Source organism: Paralichthys olivaceus, chromosome 17 (assembly GCF_024713975.1).
Source record: "Paralichthys olivaceus isolate ysfri-2021 chromosome 17, ASM2471397v2, whole genome shotgun sequence".
Classification (NCBI taxonomy): domain Eukaryota; kingdom Metazoa; phylum Chordata; class Actinopteri; order Pleuronectiformes; family Paralichthyidae; genus Paralichthys; species Paralichthys olivaceus.
In genome coordinates, this window is record NC_091109.1 from 3,096,674 (window position 1) to 3,110,620 (window position 13,947).

General features: G+C 40.5%; 1 long non-coding RNA gene across 1 annotated transcript in view; it reads left to right on the forward strand.

Moving 5' to 3' along the window:
- The window catches only part of LOC109629773 (uncharacterized), a 175,756-nt gene that overhangs the window by 88,133 nt on the left and 73,676 nt on the right, over nt 1-13,947 (forward strand). The window contains exon 3 of the long non-coding RNA XR_002202738.2: nt 631-766. This is a non-coding gene — a long non-coding RNA (uncharacterized lncRNA). The remainder of the gene's footprint in view (nt 1-630; nt 767-13,947) is intronic.

Genomic DNA, 13,947 nt, shown 5'->3' on the forward strand with positions numbered 1-13,947 from the left:
ATGAAGCCTGTTGGCGCTAAGGATTATTAGTCAAATGCCAAAAGACATCGTGTGCTCCACTGCAGGACTGCACTGTCCTCTGCCTGGTTTTTCATTATAAACTTTTACTCCTTTTGTTGTCATTTGTGCTATTTATGACGTGACAATGCTCAACAGATGCTTTTTTATGTGATGCCTTTGATATCCTTTCTTTTGATGCAGACACATTTGAGTGTTAACCATTTGTCAAAAATGTAATTGCACATTGGCTTGCTAGTCTGTGAGTCAATTCATAAATTACATGCACATAGTTGACAGTTAATTATGTATACCAGCCTAAAACTAATGAAGTCTAATACAGCTGCACCTTCATGAGGATTAAAATGCTAATGTGTTTAATTTTGTCATTATGGAGCCTTCAGTTTGTTGCACTGTTGACTTGTATTGCATAGACGGGTGTTTCTATTATTTTACAGAAACATTTCATGTCTTTGTTACTTTGTTTACATTTAATCTATTTAGTTTTGGTTTCATATTGTTGAGGGAGCTAGCTAAATACTTTTTATGCATATATATATGTACTGTCTTCATACGATCGGTGTGAAAATGAATTAACTGGTTCATTTTGTTAATTTCATTGTCACCTTTCAGGTTTTACTACCAGCAACACCAACTTCATCTGCAGCACTTGAACAACATGAACATGCTCATTGTTCAAACGTATTGCTGGAGGCGAAGACTGCGAGCAGTCCTGTGAACCTGGGCGACTCCGTGTCAGGAGAGAACGGTAAGCCTACCGCTTCTTTTTCTTCATTTGTGTAATGTTGTCTCAACTTCCTGCGATTGGTCTGAAAGTCTGAATGACCCAAAGAAGTGTTTTCACAAAGTAAACAATTAAACCATGGATACATTTGATTTGAGACCAAATATTATGGCTAGACACTTTCCAGTGTGTAAGATTTAGGTGAAAGGTCTATTGAAAAGATCTATAGATATATAATAATGTTTTCACTAATGTGTTTCATTGTACAAATTGTTGTTTTCTTAATCCTGAATGAGCTCCTACTATTTCAATACTTTATATTTACATCTATGGAGGCCGCCATGGACAAACTAAACACCTCTTGAGTTTTTATAACAACTGGTTTAGAAGGGGAGGGTGAGGGTATTCTGCTGCAACATACAACTTAACCACTAGATCTCACTAAGGCCTACACACCTTTAATTTTCAGCTACATTAATAATCCTAATGTGTACCTTTAAAACTATCAACCATGAACAAAAATATAGTACAAAGAACTTAAATGGAAAAAAACATATGTAGTACATTTCCACTTTAAGTTGATTTTCATCAATGTATTTCATCCTTCCTTCAATAGACTCTGTCTCATTAACGGCGACAAGTCAGTCAATCCATTTTCACGTTGTTGTTTTTTTCACCCGTTGATTCTATCAGCCTCTCCATCCATGGCAACCACTGGTTTTATTTGCAAGAAAGCAACCTTGGAGAAATTGTTGCCCACAGGGAGAGTTTTCAGCCTGTGCCACTTCTCGCCTCATCACCCGCTCTATTCCCCCAGACAAAAGTAACAACTCTGAGACAGTGCAAGGCCAAGAGCACAGATGTTAAGCAATCTGAGTCTCACTAAAATCTGTCCCTGGTTTCAGCTGCAAATGGAAGGAAATCGTGAAGAATTCTTTTTGCTGCCAGTAAAAACTCCCTGTCATATCAAGGGTGAATCCTTTCGCCGTGACTGGAACAGCGGTTAAATATCTGTTTGATCACTCTCTGGATGTCGTTCTGACAGTATTATTCACCACATCTTACAAATGGCTATCACCATTTTCCCTTTTTTCCTGTTACAGCAGATGATGGTTTTGTTAGAGTATGATGAAAGTAGAAGATTGGAAATTTGTGGCGAATAAAAAGACGAATCCCTGTAGAAATGTCAGACTTCATTGCATCAGACGGGATTGAAGCTGTCTTCTTAACCACCTTTCCAACCACCTGCCACAGAATGCCAATTGAGTTGATGCAGGCACACACTGAACCCTGCTGCCAGTCAGACGTCTAAAGGCTAATTTAGACTGAATCTCTGTCCATCTGTGTCGGCTCAGTCCCTGTTTGCTTTGGAGAAACACAACCCAGGAATAGGTAGCTTTCGTCTAGTTTGCGTTATTTCTAAAAAATGTGTGTTGTGTTCTTTGGTATATTTTCTCCGTCATGATTCTGCTAAAAGAGATGACTAAACTGGAGCCATTTTCGGCGCCTTTCTAATCCTCTTACGCTCCATCTTTGACCACTTATCTTTGTTCTTCTTAAGACTACACAGCCTAATTACATATCACCAATAGACATTCAGCCAGATGGAACTTACATGTTCGGCCGTATGTGATGTAACAAAATGTTCAGTGCAACTGCTGGTGCTGAGGCTAATCCTATCAAATCAGGATATGTGACACAATTCCAGGTCTTAACACAACAACATACAGCATGCTGATACAGATTCCTTCACAGCAACATAGAGCTGAACTGAACTAAATGATACATGTTGCTCTCAATCAAAACAATAACTTAAGACCTAGTTTGATGGTGTTGTGAAGCAGTGTGGAATCATGGGAGTTATTGTCTTCTACCTGACGCAACTCAAGCGCAATTCATATATTTACAGATGAGGTCATGTATTTATGTTTTATTCACGTTACGCGTTATAATATAGATCTAGTTGTTTTTAGAAAAGAATTGTTACATATCATATCTTTAATCCCTGTTGCTTTGATTTTATTTCAGAGGCATATTTCAGAAATTATACTAATAATCTACAAACTAAATATTTATCTACTCCATTTTTTTCTCTCTTGTAAAGCAATACAACTTACATAAAAATAACATTGTAACAACTGAGCATGAGTTAAGCCATAAACCAAGAAAATATGAAATCTGTTGTACCTTTGCGAGCTGTTGTATTTCTGCACAGTGACCTTCCCTCCTGATATGAAATACAGTTACATTTGCCCACCAGACAGTAGAATTTTTTTTCTGTCTGCCATATCCTCTCATAAGGACATATCTGAGGCTACAAATACTGTGTTATTGCCCAAACACATCAGGGAGGAAGTCTGCATAGAAGCTGCCTCTGTAACGCTGCCAAGTTCTTCTACCGTCGCCATGGGAATGCTATATCTTTGCTGTCGAGGAGTGTAGTCATAAACGAGCAGGTCTCTGTCCATAACTTTCCTCTCATTGTTTATCATGCCTTTCCTGACCACAGTCACAATCTCTAGATCCCTGAGAGGGGACGCTATATTTCAGGAATGACAAACTGTTCAGGGGCGTTTGGCAGCAGTTGCTCTCACCTGTGGCCTGTACCGTCGCGCCATGAATCAAGTAAGTCAGCGAAGCTATCACGTATAGTAAAGGTCAAACTTTATCCCCACAATCACAAATTAGATTTACTCTGACAATGTTAGGGCAGGATTGGTAATCCTCTGGGGACCTCGGGACATTAAGGGGACATAGGCCAGCACCCCACATACTGTAGATTGATGGTGGACTAAGTCTAGGACAACATTCTGCCTTCAGTGACCACTTAATAGAAAATACTGATTTTCTGTATTACATTTATTTTTATTGTAAATTTGGCAGAAATGGAGAATTCTGTCAATTTAATACTAATCATGTGTTGATCCTGCCCCCTCCTGGGTTTAGGACTAATCCCACCCTGACTGAGGACCAATCAAAGGATGTCATTCACATTCAAACAAATACCGTACTGGTACCTGGAATTTTTGTAGGGTTAGGGTTACGGTACTTTACTTTTGTTTCTAGGTGTGAAACCTGCATTTGCTGTTGTTGTTCTGTTATTGATGTCACTATGGCATGGCTTACAAACTAAATACTGAAACATTTTCAGATTCCAGTCACTAGTAAAACTGTAATAGACTGAAAAAAAAAAAATATTGCAGTATTTAAAAAGAATAGACCAATAATAGAATAAACCATCAGAACTTTCTTTGAATTGCATAAATATGAAAATATTTTTTTACAATTGAATGCTAAGTGGAAACAATGCTTGGAATGAAGGTTTTAATCTCCATCAAATATACTGTACATAGTGTGTAGACATGCATGGTAAACGGAAGTACTGAAGGGATGTAATAATGTGCACATATTACAAGATTGAGTGAGCAGTTAGGGATGAATCTACTCTAAAGTTCACATTGACAACTCTTGTGTTCAGTTTTAGTGTTTTTGTTCTTTACATTAAATCATTGTGGTGAGTTAAGGTACTTTAGGTAGCGAGTAATTGAGAAATCAATAAAAAAAAGCAGAGAAACACAAGATGCAAGCATTCTCTAACCATTTAGAGTTTTTCACTGTAGATTCATTGTTAAAGAACGGAGACGTTTATTTGACTACACTTGGCGAGGAGGAATCTGTCATTTCAACCTGTTGTGGTTGCCTCTTCGGGGTTTCTGTTGTAAGCTTGACTACATATTAAGTTACCGTATTTAAATACCTGATCTTACCCTGTGAGAGAAGGATAATCAGCCGTCCTGCTCCTTCCAAGCTGTAATTATGCTGAATAACAGTATATTTGCTGTATTAGCCGAGCTCACCTGGAAAGTATCCCTCTAACTGCTCTATTAGTATGTGTGACATCAGCCCCCACAAAAGCCAGTTCTGTCAGTGAGAGAAGTTATCTTATAAATGACTCTGCACTGGATGGAAATGTGCTTTTAATTATTTCATTATTGTTACACGTTATGCAAATGAATCATTTCTGGTTCATTGATGATTACTTGTACGTGTTGTCTGGTGTGAGTCAAAAACCACACTCTTAAGTTCAGTGTTCAGGTCGTCTGTGGGTTTTCTGCCTCTGCACATTAATAGAGCAGAGAGAGGCAGCGGTGCTACTGTCAAACATCTTCCCTACTCACATTTGCCACCATTGCTGAGTTAAAGAAAGCCAGAGGACCAATGATGTTTTGCAATTTCCCCTTCGTACAGAGAGATAATTAGTGGAAGAATTTGATTCATTAGCCTATGGAGAGAGTCGTACCTTCCTCCCCGAGCGGACGGCCCCTCCACTTCAAAGGGAGCTCGAGCCGTTTGATCCACGACCAGGAAGGAGACGGGTATATCAGCACAGAGTACCGCTGTGATTACCGTGCACTTCATGGCTTAGCCTCTGCCTCTGGACACCAGCGCGGCAAGATGGATGGTGATCGTCAGCCACGTTAGAAAGATAATGTGCCCTGATTCCGAGAGGATTTGGCCCCTGAACTCGCTGTCGAGATTAACTCCTCGTAACATACTGTGATGTCCACCTCGGGTTTTTACAACTTCTAGCATCTTTTCATTTCTTTATTTCTTGCATCCCTCCTCCACATGTGGTTTACTTTACAGTTCAGTGACCTCAACACTGATGCAGTCATACTCCAAAAGAACAACGTGTGCGCACAAACATGCACTTTCCTTTTTTCTCTGTCTGTCTTCCGAGGACGAGAGACAAGGTGATATTCCATTCACTTGGAGGCTTTGGATCTCTCAATATACCAGTCACCTTCAATTCTAGGCTGATTCGAGGCTGATGCTAACTTTTTTTTTTACTTGCTCTGTCTTATCGTCTCTTCTTTAAAAACCTCCCTACCATTCCCACACAGATAGATGCACTGCTTTGGGGCGGAGAGAATTCCAATTAATTTAGAGGTCGTTTGTTTAGTCCTCCTCATCAGATCAATTTTATGCAGGAGGGAAACAGGGAAAATCGTTACGCAGCTTAAAAGAAACCTAAGTGAATTACAGTAATTATTTAATGCTTGGTCTTGATCAAGCTAAGTGTCTGTACAGGCTCTTATTTATTTTCTTAATAGCCCCTTCATCTCTCAGGGTCCCTCTGTGGACTGATAAAAGAAACATTCATGAACTGAGGATGTATCCCACTGCAGGAACAGACGCTACTGTTTCTTCAAATTTAACTTGGAGACGTCTCAACCTCGAGGTGAGCCGTAAAGTGGACCCTCATTTCCTAAACCGATATAGAACATCTCCACACAGGCCCTCTGGAGCTCAGCCATTGTGACCATCAGGTTCTTGGCCACCTCTGTTCCCAAGGCCCTTCTCCCCCTGATTGCTCAGATTGGTCAGGCAGCCAGCTTTAGGAGTCCTGGTTGTTCCAAACTTCCTCCTTTAAGAAGTATGAAGGCCACTGTGCCCTTGGGAACATTCAATAAGCACCAGAGTTATTTCTGTATCCTTTCCTGGATCTGAACTCTGCAGACAGCTCATTCCACCTCATGGTTTGGTTTTTGCTATGATACGCATTGTCAGCTGTGACCCCTCATGGAGACAGGTGGTGTGTGCCTTTAGACATCATGTCAAAATCAGTTCAACTTCCCACAGGTGGACTCAAATCAAGGTGTAGAAACATCTCAAAGATAATCGAGAGAAATAAGAGGCAACTGAGATAATGTCACATGAACAGATAAGAATAATGTGATGATTCAGTTTTTCAGATTTCTAAAGTTCTGTTTTCACTTTCTCATCAATCAATCAATCAATCAATCAAATTGTATTTGTATAGCCCATATTCAAACTACCAAAATGTGCTATTGGGTGTAGAATAATAAAGGGGATCATTTTTATTTGAGCATTAGGCTGCAGCATAACAACATGTGAAAAGTTTGAAGGCACTTGAATACTTCCTGACAATATTCATTGACACTACATGTTGCACTAGCAGCAGCATCTCACACAATAACAAATGTTTTGCCAGCCACAGCTCCTCCTTCCTTCATGTTTTCAGCAAGGTGACTTGCTGAAAACATGACTTGTTCAGAGTGTGTAAACACAACATGACTTGACCCGAGCCTGTCGGTACCTGACAGACGAGGTTCTGACAAAAATCTTGAAATTGATGTTCGGGCTCGGGTCGTATGTGGTCACGATAAATATGTATTTTTGTCTGTAATCATGGAAAACAAACAACATGTGTCAGGGAGAAAGTAACATAAACTCAGAGCCTGTTGGGCTCAGGTCGGGAGTGACACGTCTCCTCTCTGGCTTGGACGGGTCTGGACTAAAAATGCAGCCCAGACTGCACTCTATTGCAAAACCTGATAAATGCCTCTTCTGAACACATAACCAGAAGAGAGCCAACACAAGGACAATCCAGCAAGCTTCTCTCCAGACTGGTTAAATGGATCCCTCTCATCCATGGGTTGCTGTTCCTGTTCCTGTGTGAACCTCTGTGTAAGACTTGTGTTTTTAATACCTATTTTGGGACTCACTCCTTCAGCCTGAGCACAGCACACACTCAACAGGCCTGCCAGCTACTTAGCCGTACCTTGCTGTGAGCAGCCCATCGCTACAAAGGTTGTTAATCCAGGTGTTTCTGGATTAACAACAATGTGGTGGGCAGGAAAACAAAAACAGGCAAAAAACAGCGTGTTATGTTTATGCTACTGCCCACTGGAGCTGGAGCCATCTTGCAAATGTGGGGAGGGACAATGGTCTCACAGGAAGTGACACATGCATGTACATATCTATCCATGAAGCTATGATCACAGCACACACATAATTCTCTGCTCCAATCTATTTTTAAATAGAAAGTAGTGTTGCCTGCCACATTAAATTTTAAAATCTTGTATTTATACCCTTTAATACACTGTTGACAGTAATCTTTGACATATACAGACTGCTGCAGTCACATCTACAATAAGCACGGAGCTGTGTGGTTTGTGAAATACAAAGATAACAAGGGTGAAGGTTAATATGGTTTTAGCTGCACTGCTTAACCAGATATAGTTTTGTTTTGGCCCAAAATGAAATTACATCCTTCCAGCTGCACTTTCACTTCAAGCGATTTTATTTTGTGTTGTTGTGGCTTCCGAAGTTAAAAAGTGGTGGAAATTCTCTGTCAACACCTCTTGCACAATGCACAGAGCTTGACACTTTTCTGAGAACAACAAAGTACTCCAGCACAAAGAGGCAATGGGGAGGTCAGTTAATGATTTTTTGAGTCATAACCACAGGAAAAAATAAAATCTGATTCTTTAAAAGGGCACCGTGTGGGCCAGAGTTTTATATTCTTTACCTGGGTCTGGAGAAAGAAAGGAAACAAGACATTTGACAAAGAAATCAGTCTGAACAGATGAAGAAATATCTACCAGCACATTTGGCTGACTGAATAGAGCTGAATTAAATTCTCCTATGAATTCATTGCACAATCAGCTCCTCTGCTTTTTATATGAAGATGGGCGGCATGTGGCTGGCTACAGTTTGGTTCACAAACCCTGCATCCTCCATATATGTAGATGGGACATGGACATGGAAGTGGTTGTTATCACACTGATGTCCAAGTGTTCATTTTTACTCTAAGTTTGATTTTAATTTGTTATTTGATGATTGATAGCTGAGACTGACACACGATCGTTTGAGCATGTGTAACTGCAGGACATCGCTACAGTGAGGCTCTTCTCCAATTCACTACAGTCCAGACTCGGGCTCCAAATATGCAAGATGGCAGCGTTCGTATATATCGGGATATTTTGGCTTCATGTGTGGAATGTGTGAGGGAATGGAGACAAGTCGTCCATCTTTATATACGGTCTTTTGGTTTTACGTGGATTCAATGGAAGGAACAACATTTTATACTGGAGTGAAGTTTGTACGGTGGTAGCAAGCGTGCATGCTTGTATTTGCACAGTAGAGGCACTAAAACAATATCTACTCTGCTGATGAAATAAATCGTGAATCACAGATGACGTGAAAACTTGTTCATGGCCGTGTCATTTAAAAAAGTGTGAGTATGCAGCGGAGCCAATTGGGTTAATACTTCTGAAGGAAACTTTTTTCCACTTATATTGTAATTTCAGTTTAACTGTGTCCTCTGAGGTCAGTGAATCTCTGTCTGACAGTGCCTTGGGAAGGTAAACTTAATTTACTGCTATATCTTCTTCCACTACTAAGGCGCAGCATATCCAATAGTGAACCTCCTAAACATAATCAATTATCTGAGCTCCAATGGCAGAGAATGCAGGATGCTGATAAGACTTTGTAGACTTTTTTTTTTTTCTAATGAAGAGAGAAAAGACGATTTGGTTCAATACCCTGGGGGGAGTTTTTTCCTCTCCTGGTAAAAGAGAATTATTCATTGCATCCTCTAAGGGAAAAGTCGATCATTCCCAATAAGTCGCTGGATTGTTGTCCCTTTTTCGGTTGTGCTGAGTAGGACCCTGGGCAATGTCGATTTTATGTCATATGCTTTGCTTTGCTTTTTCTTAAAGGCACGGTTGTTAGGATGACAGTGAAGTGACTTTGACTCGGTGGTATTATATACACAACTGACACTCTGTAGTATTTATCAAGGTGCAGTGAGACTGTCATTTCAAGCAAAGCCTGAAATCAGCATCGCCTCCGCGCTCGGTGTCAGCCTCCTCCCTCAGAGTCATCTCTTCTGTCTCTGCGATGCTGCACTTGCCACAATAAAACACACCATTCATCAATAGCCAGGTACCGTGGGTGTAGATGTGTGACGGCGTCCTCACTGTATGATTACTTTCACTACGCCTCCTCGGCTGTAATATTTTAGAACTCACGATTCTGTTGAAAACATTTATTTTGCCCCTGGGTTAAGTTTATGAGAGGCCGGCTCCCTAATGCATTCTATTGATCATTTCATCCAGCTGATTTGCATGTGAAGAGGAGCCGCGGAGCAACGTGCAGCGCTGCACACAGATAAAGAATGACACATCCCTGAAGATCATCTGTATTGATTTTTGTCCAGTTTTTTTCTTTTCCTTTTTCTTTTGCCAAGCCTTGATGACAACCTCGGGCTCTTCTTGACAAATGCTACATGCAGGGCTCTGCAAACAAATGAAAACAATGGATTAGCCTCTTCTGCCTTTTAATTCTTAACAGTGAAATGATTCAAAGTCATGCTGACCTTTTACAAGCGGCATCTGTGGGGAAATAGAATTTATGTTCCGTGGCTCAGGCTGTATGCCAACACACTCGCTGCTGTTTTTGTACCATTAAACAAGAGTTATGTCACACTTCCCATTTAATCACAGGCTTTTTCAGGGGTCTGTGCTGAATCGGAGTGCTCAGCCAATGACTCACTGTGAGGGGCCCATTTGACAGATTACACCTGCAGTCACACTTAAAGGTAATGTTAGCACCTCTGCAGAGGTGGAGGAGTGCCCAACAATTTCATTAAATGTTTTCAATTGACCTTCACGGCAAATGAGCATTCGGGTTCCGAATAGTCAACATAGTTCTTAATGCCCCTGCGGAAGCCACAACTTTCAAAATTCCTGTAACAAATCTATTAGCCATTACTTCCATCAAAGTGATGTTTGCCGCCGTTGTATTGAGTTCAACCTCTCCTCTTATGGAAGTCAAATTTTATATCCTTTAATTACTTAAGCAGGGTGTTTTCTCAAGGGTACACACCAGCAGCTCTGAGGGCAAAGTTGTCACGGCTCGGTGGTGCTGGAAGCTCCATGCCGTCGCCCAGGAGAGTCTCCAAGTCGCCTATAGACAGTGGAGTGACAAAGTGTGGAGCCGAAACCTGTTTAACACTTCATCATCGCCATCATAGACATTTAAAAGAAGTGAGCCAACTGCTCCACGCACAGGGAGGGAGAAAGACTCCAGGCAAGGTTGATCACATCTGTGAAATTAGAAATACTTTAGGCCCAAACGGCCACCAAGTGTGTTTGCTTTTGTAATTATCTGCAGCCACTCACCCCCCCTCTCCCCCTGATTTTTTCCCCCAGAATATTGCTGCATGCTGCACCTGTGCTGAATACACACAACCAGAATTTGTCAAAGTCAAATAGATTTCTTTTTGGTCGAATCTCAATGCAATGAAAAGACCAACAAACTCTATTTCATGCACTGTTAGATTTAAGGAGTATTTTAAGCCATCCAGGAAGATATACCTTAATGGTGTTAGGTTTGGGTGTGTACCACCCCAATAGTATTTAACTGGCTGAATCAGTTCCTGATAACATTCTGGTTCAATAACAGCAAATGTCCTGTTGAATCAGTCAAAGAAAGTCACCTCAGACGATCTCTTAAACTTCTATACAGGAATTTATATTTCTATGTGGCTGTTATATTTATATTTTCTATTTAATGGCTTTATTGCTGCAAGGTTACTACCATCAAAAGGTTCCATACAAGTATGTGCATGTGTTTTAGCCTTGCCGAATTTTAAACATCTGAGCCTTTTTCCACTCTTCACCTCTGAAATTCAGATTTCTCTCTAAAGCAGAGAGTTCCTAACCTTATTTTAGATAATAAATGTACTATATGCACATACTGCCCTGACTAGTTTTACTCAACCAAGGATATGACCCAGCTGGCAAACTGAATGTCCCATTTAGTAATGGGAATTGAATAGCAAATGCTTTCCACCTGGCACAGAGTCTGCCTTTGTGAGTGTGTCTCTACATGTGTATGTGCAAACTGTACATTCATGATTTTCTGCTGCATGTATGTGAGCCAGGTGGGTGAAGATGATAAGAGGTTTGGAGGGTTAAAAGAAAAAAAATAAGACAGGAAGTAGTGTGGGTATTGACCCACATTCCCTGTGTGTGTGGAAGTACAGAGGGTGCATGCAGGCGGAGATAGAGTTTCTGCTCAGGCCACATGGGGTGAGGGATGAAGACTAGCATAGAGGAAGTTTAACAATCGCAATCCAGCAAAGCTTCTGCCCTGGAAAGTATAAATTTAGAGGCCTTTGCTTTGAAATCTAGTTCAGCTCTGTCTGTGAACCCGCTCCCTCAGAACAGTTTTTTTATTTGCAGTCCAATCCGCGGGTCCCGCACCCTTTTTTGTAAGAGTTGCTTCATCATGTTAGGCTTCGCTGGAAGGCGATGGTTCTTAATGGTTCTTAAGGGAGACGACTTGCAAAGAACTGCTTCTGTCGCAGGGGAACTGGGAAATAGTTGGAAGTGGAATTGTCGAAGAAATTCTTTTGATATCTGTTTTAAAATCAGATGCATTGCTTAATAGCTAATTTGAAGTATTGTGATATTTTGGACTTTCAGGTGGTTGTCTGTACGTGTGGTTGTGAGAGTGTGTAAACACAACATGAAATAAAGCCGGGGCTGTTTGACATTATTGAACACTTACCAATTAGGATTCTCAGAGAACCTCGCCACAGGCCTCATGGAGCGTTAGTTGAGAACTACTCAATATAGGGAAAAACGAAAATGAATTACTTTTGTGAGCTTTCATAGTGTGTTAGTGCACATGGCAGCTTCTTTTGCTCCATGATTAGGGATCTCGAGGATATTTAGGAAGGCCCGGTTAAATATACAGCCGAGGAGACGTTCTCATACCTTACTTAACCAAGTGTGAAATAGCTTTGGCTAAGTAAGGGGACAACCATTAATACTGATAAAAGTGGGACTAGGTGCTCTCAAGGTGGAATGTGAATTCTCACTAAGAAAGTGATTTATGTCACCTTCAACTGCATGAGGTTAAAAAGAAAAAAGAAAAAAAAAGGGCTGACACCCTGAATAGAATATTTTCCTAAGCACACACACACACATGTACGTGTATGCACATATTCACTTCCTGGACTTACAAGGTTGCAGTACTTTAAGTTACAGTTGTGATTATGGCAGAACTTTTCTAATTCTGCGTTGTGAAGTTTAAATCACAGTATGTATATTTTCTGTTGAAGAAAAAATCATTTTAATGCAGCATTTGCTATCGTCTATAGGAGCCAAGGTTTTGTCACCTGTGATGCTTTGTGTACTCCTCCTCTGCTTTATGATTCAGGCTTCGTCACGGTGTAATAAAATTGTGCTTGGAACATATCCCCCAAAATAATGAAAGTCGTAAGTATGAAAAGAGGAAAAAATATTGTTGTTGGACCAAGTTGCAAACAATTATTTCTCGTATGATTCATTTGTGCGGCTTTGGTCTCCTTTCTTTGGTAATGAATGTAAAGAAACTCAAGAACCACACACTGTTTGTCACTATTTGATCAACAATGTTTCATTGTTCAGAAACTTAATTTCCTAACATCAAATTCTTCATTGTTTAAATTGTACCTGATTAAAGAGGCCCTGCAGTGTTCACATTCGATTTTTATTTACAACAGAGCCTACAGCCAGAGAACAACAGGGGCTGTTGGCACCACAGCCGAGCTTGGAAGCGATGCAGGATTTGGTGGTTGGTATAGATTTGTCTAAAATCCTGACTTGATTCCAAAAAAGAACTTGATGATTGTCCGACTTCAGCTCTGACAAAGTTACTGCACAAACAACGTCGTTCGAATCCGATCATGATAAATCCTCTGCAATCCGTCACTGTCAAATGACCATCTGTTTAGATACTTGTGTGAGGTAGTTAAAATGGTCTCTCTCTTCATTTTTCAAGTCCACTTTCAGAATTCCTCCCTGGCGTCATTATCAGAACATGAGATTCTGATTCTGCATAGAGAACACGTCCAGGGTTTGTCACCTTCATAACTGGCCAAATCAGTGTGCGGTACATGCCTCTAGATATGCTTTATTAGCCTAATCAGGTCTCTAGAGGAAAGACCCCCAGTATAAGACCCTTCTCAAGTAGTTGATAAGGTCCTTGGTTGAAATCAGGGATGTAGCAGTGTAGCATGCCAACAATGTAACTGTGGGGGAAAAGGATGGTGAGCACCATATGTCTTTCTGAAAGGGTTATAGGTTCATGAAAGCTAAACAAGTAATTCACTGATCACCTAAAATATTGGAACTAGCACCTGTTTTGATACGACATGAAAAACATTTTTTTGTATATATTGTTTTTTTTATATATCCAGGGTATATCCCACGTCTCGCCCAATGTCAGCTATAAAACAATTTTGAAACCAAAACTTAAACCACAATACGATCTCATCTTGCAACGCAGTTCTGTATAACTGTATAAAAAAATGGAGAACGTGACTGCTCCCCAAAAGTGAAGCA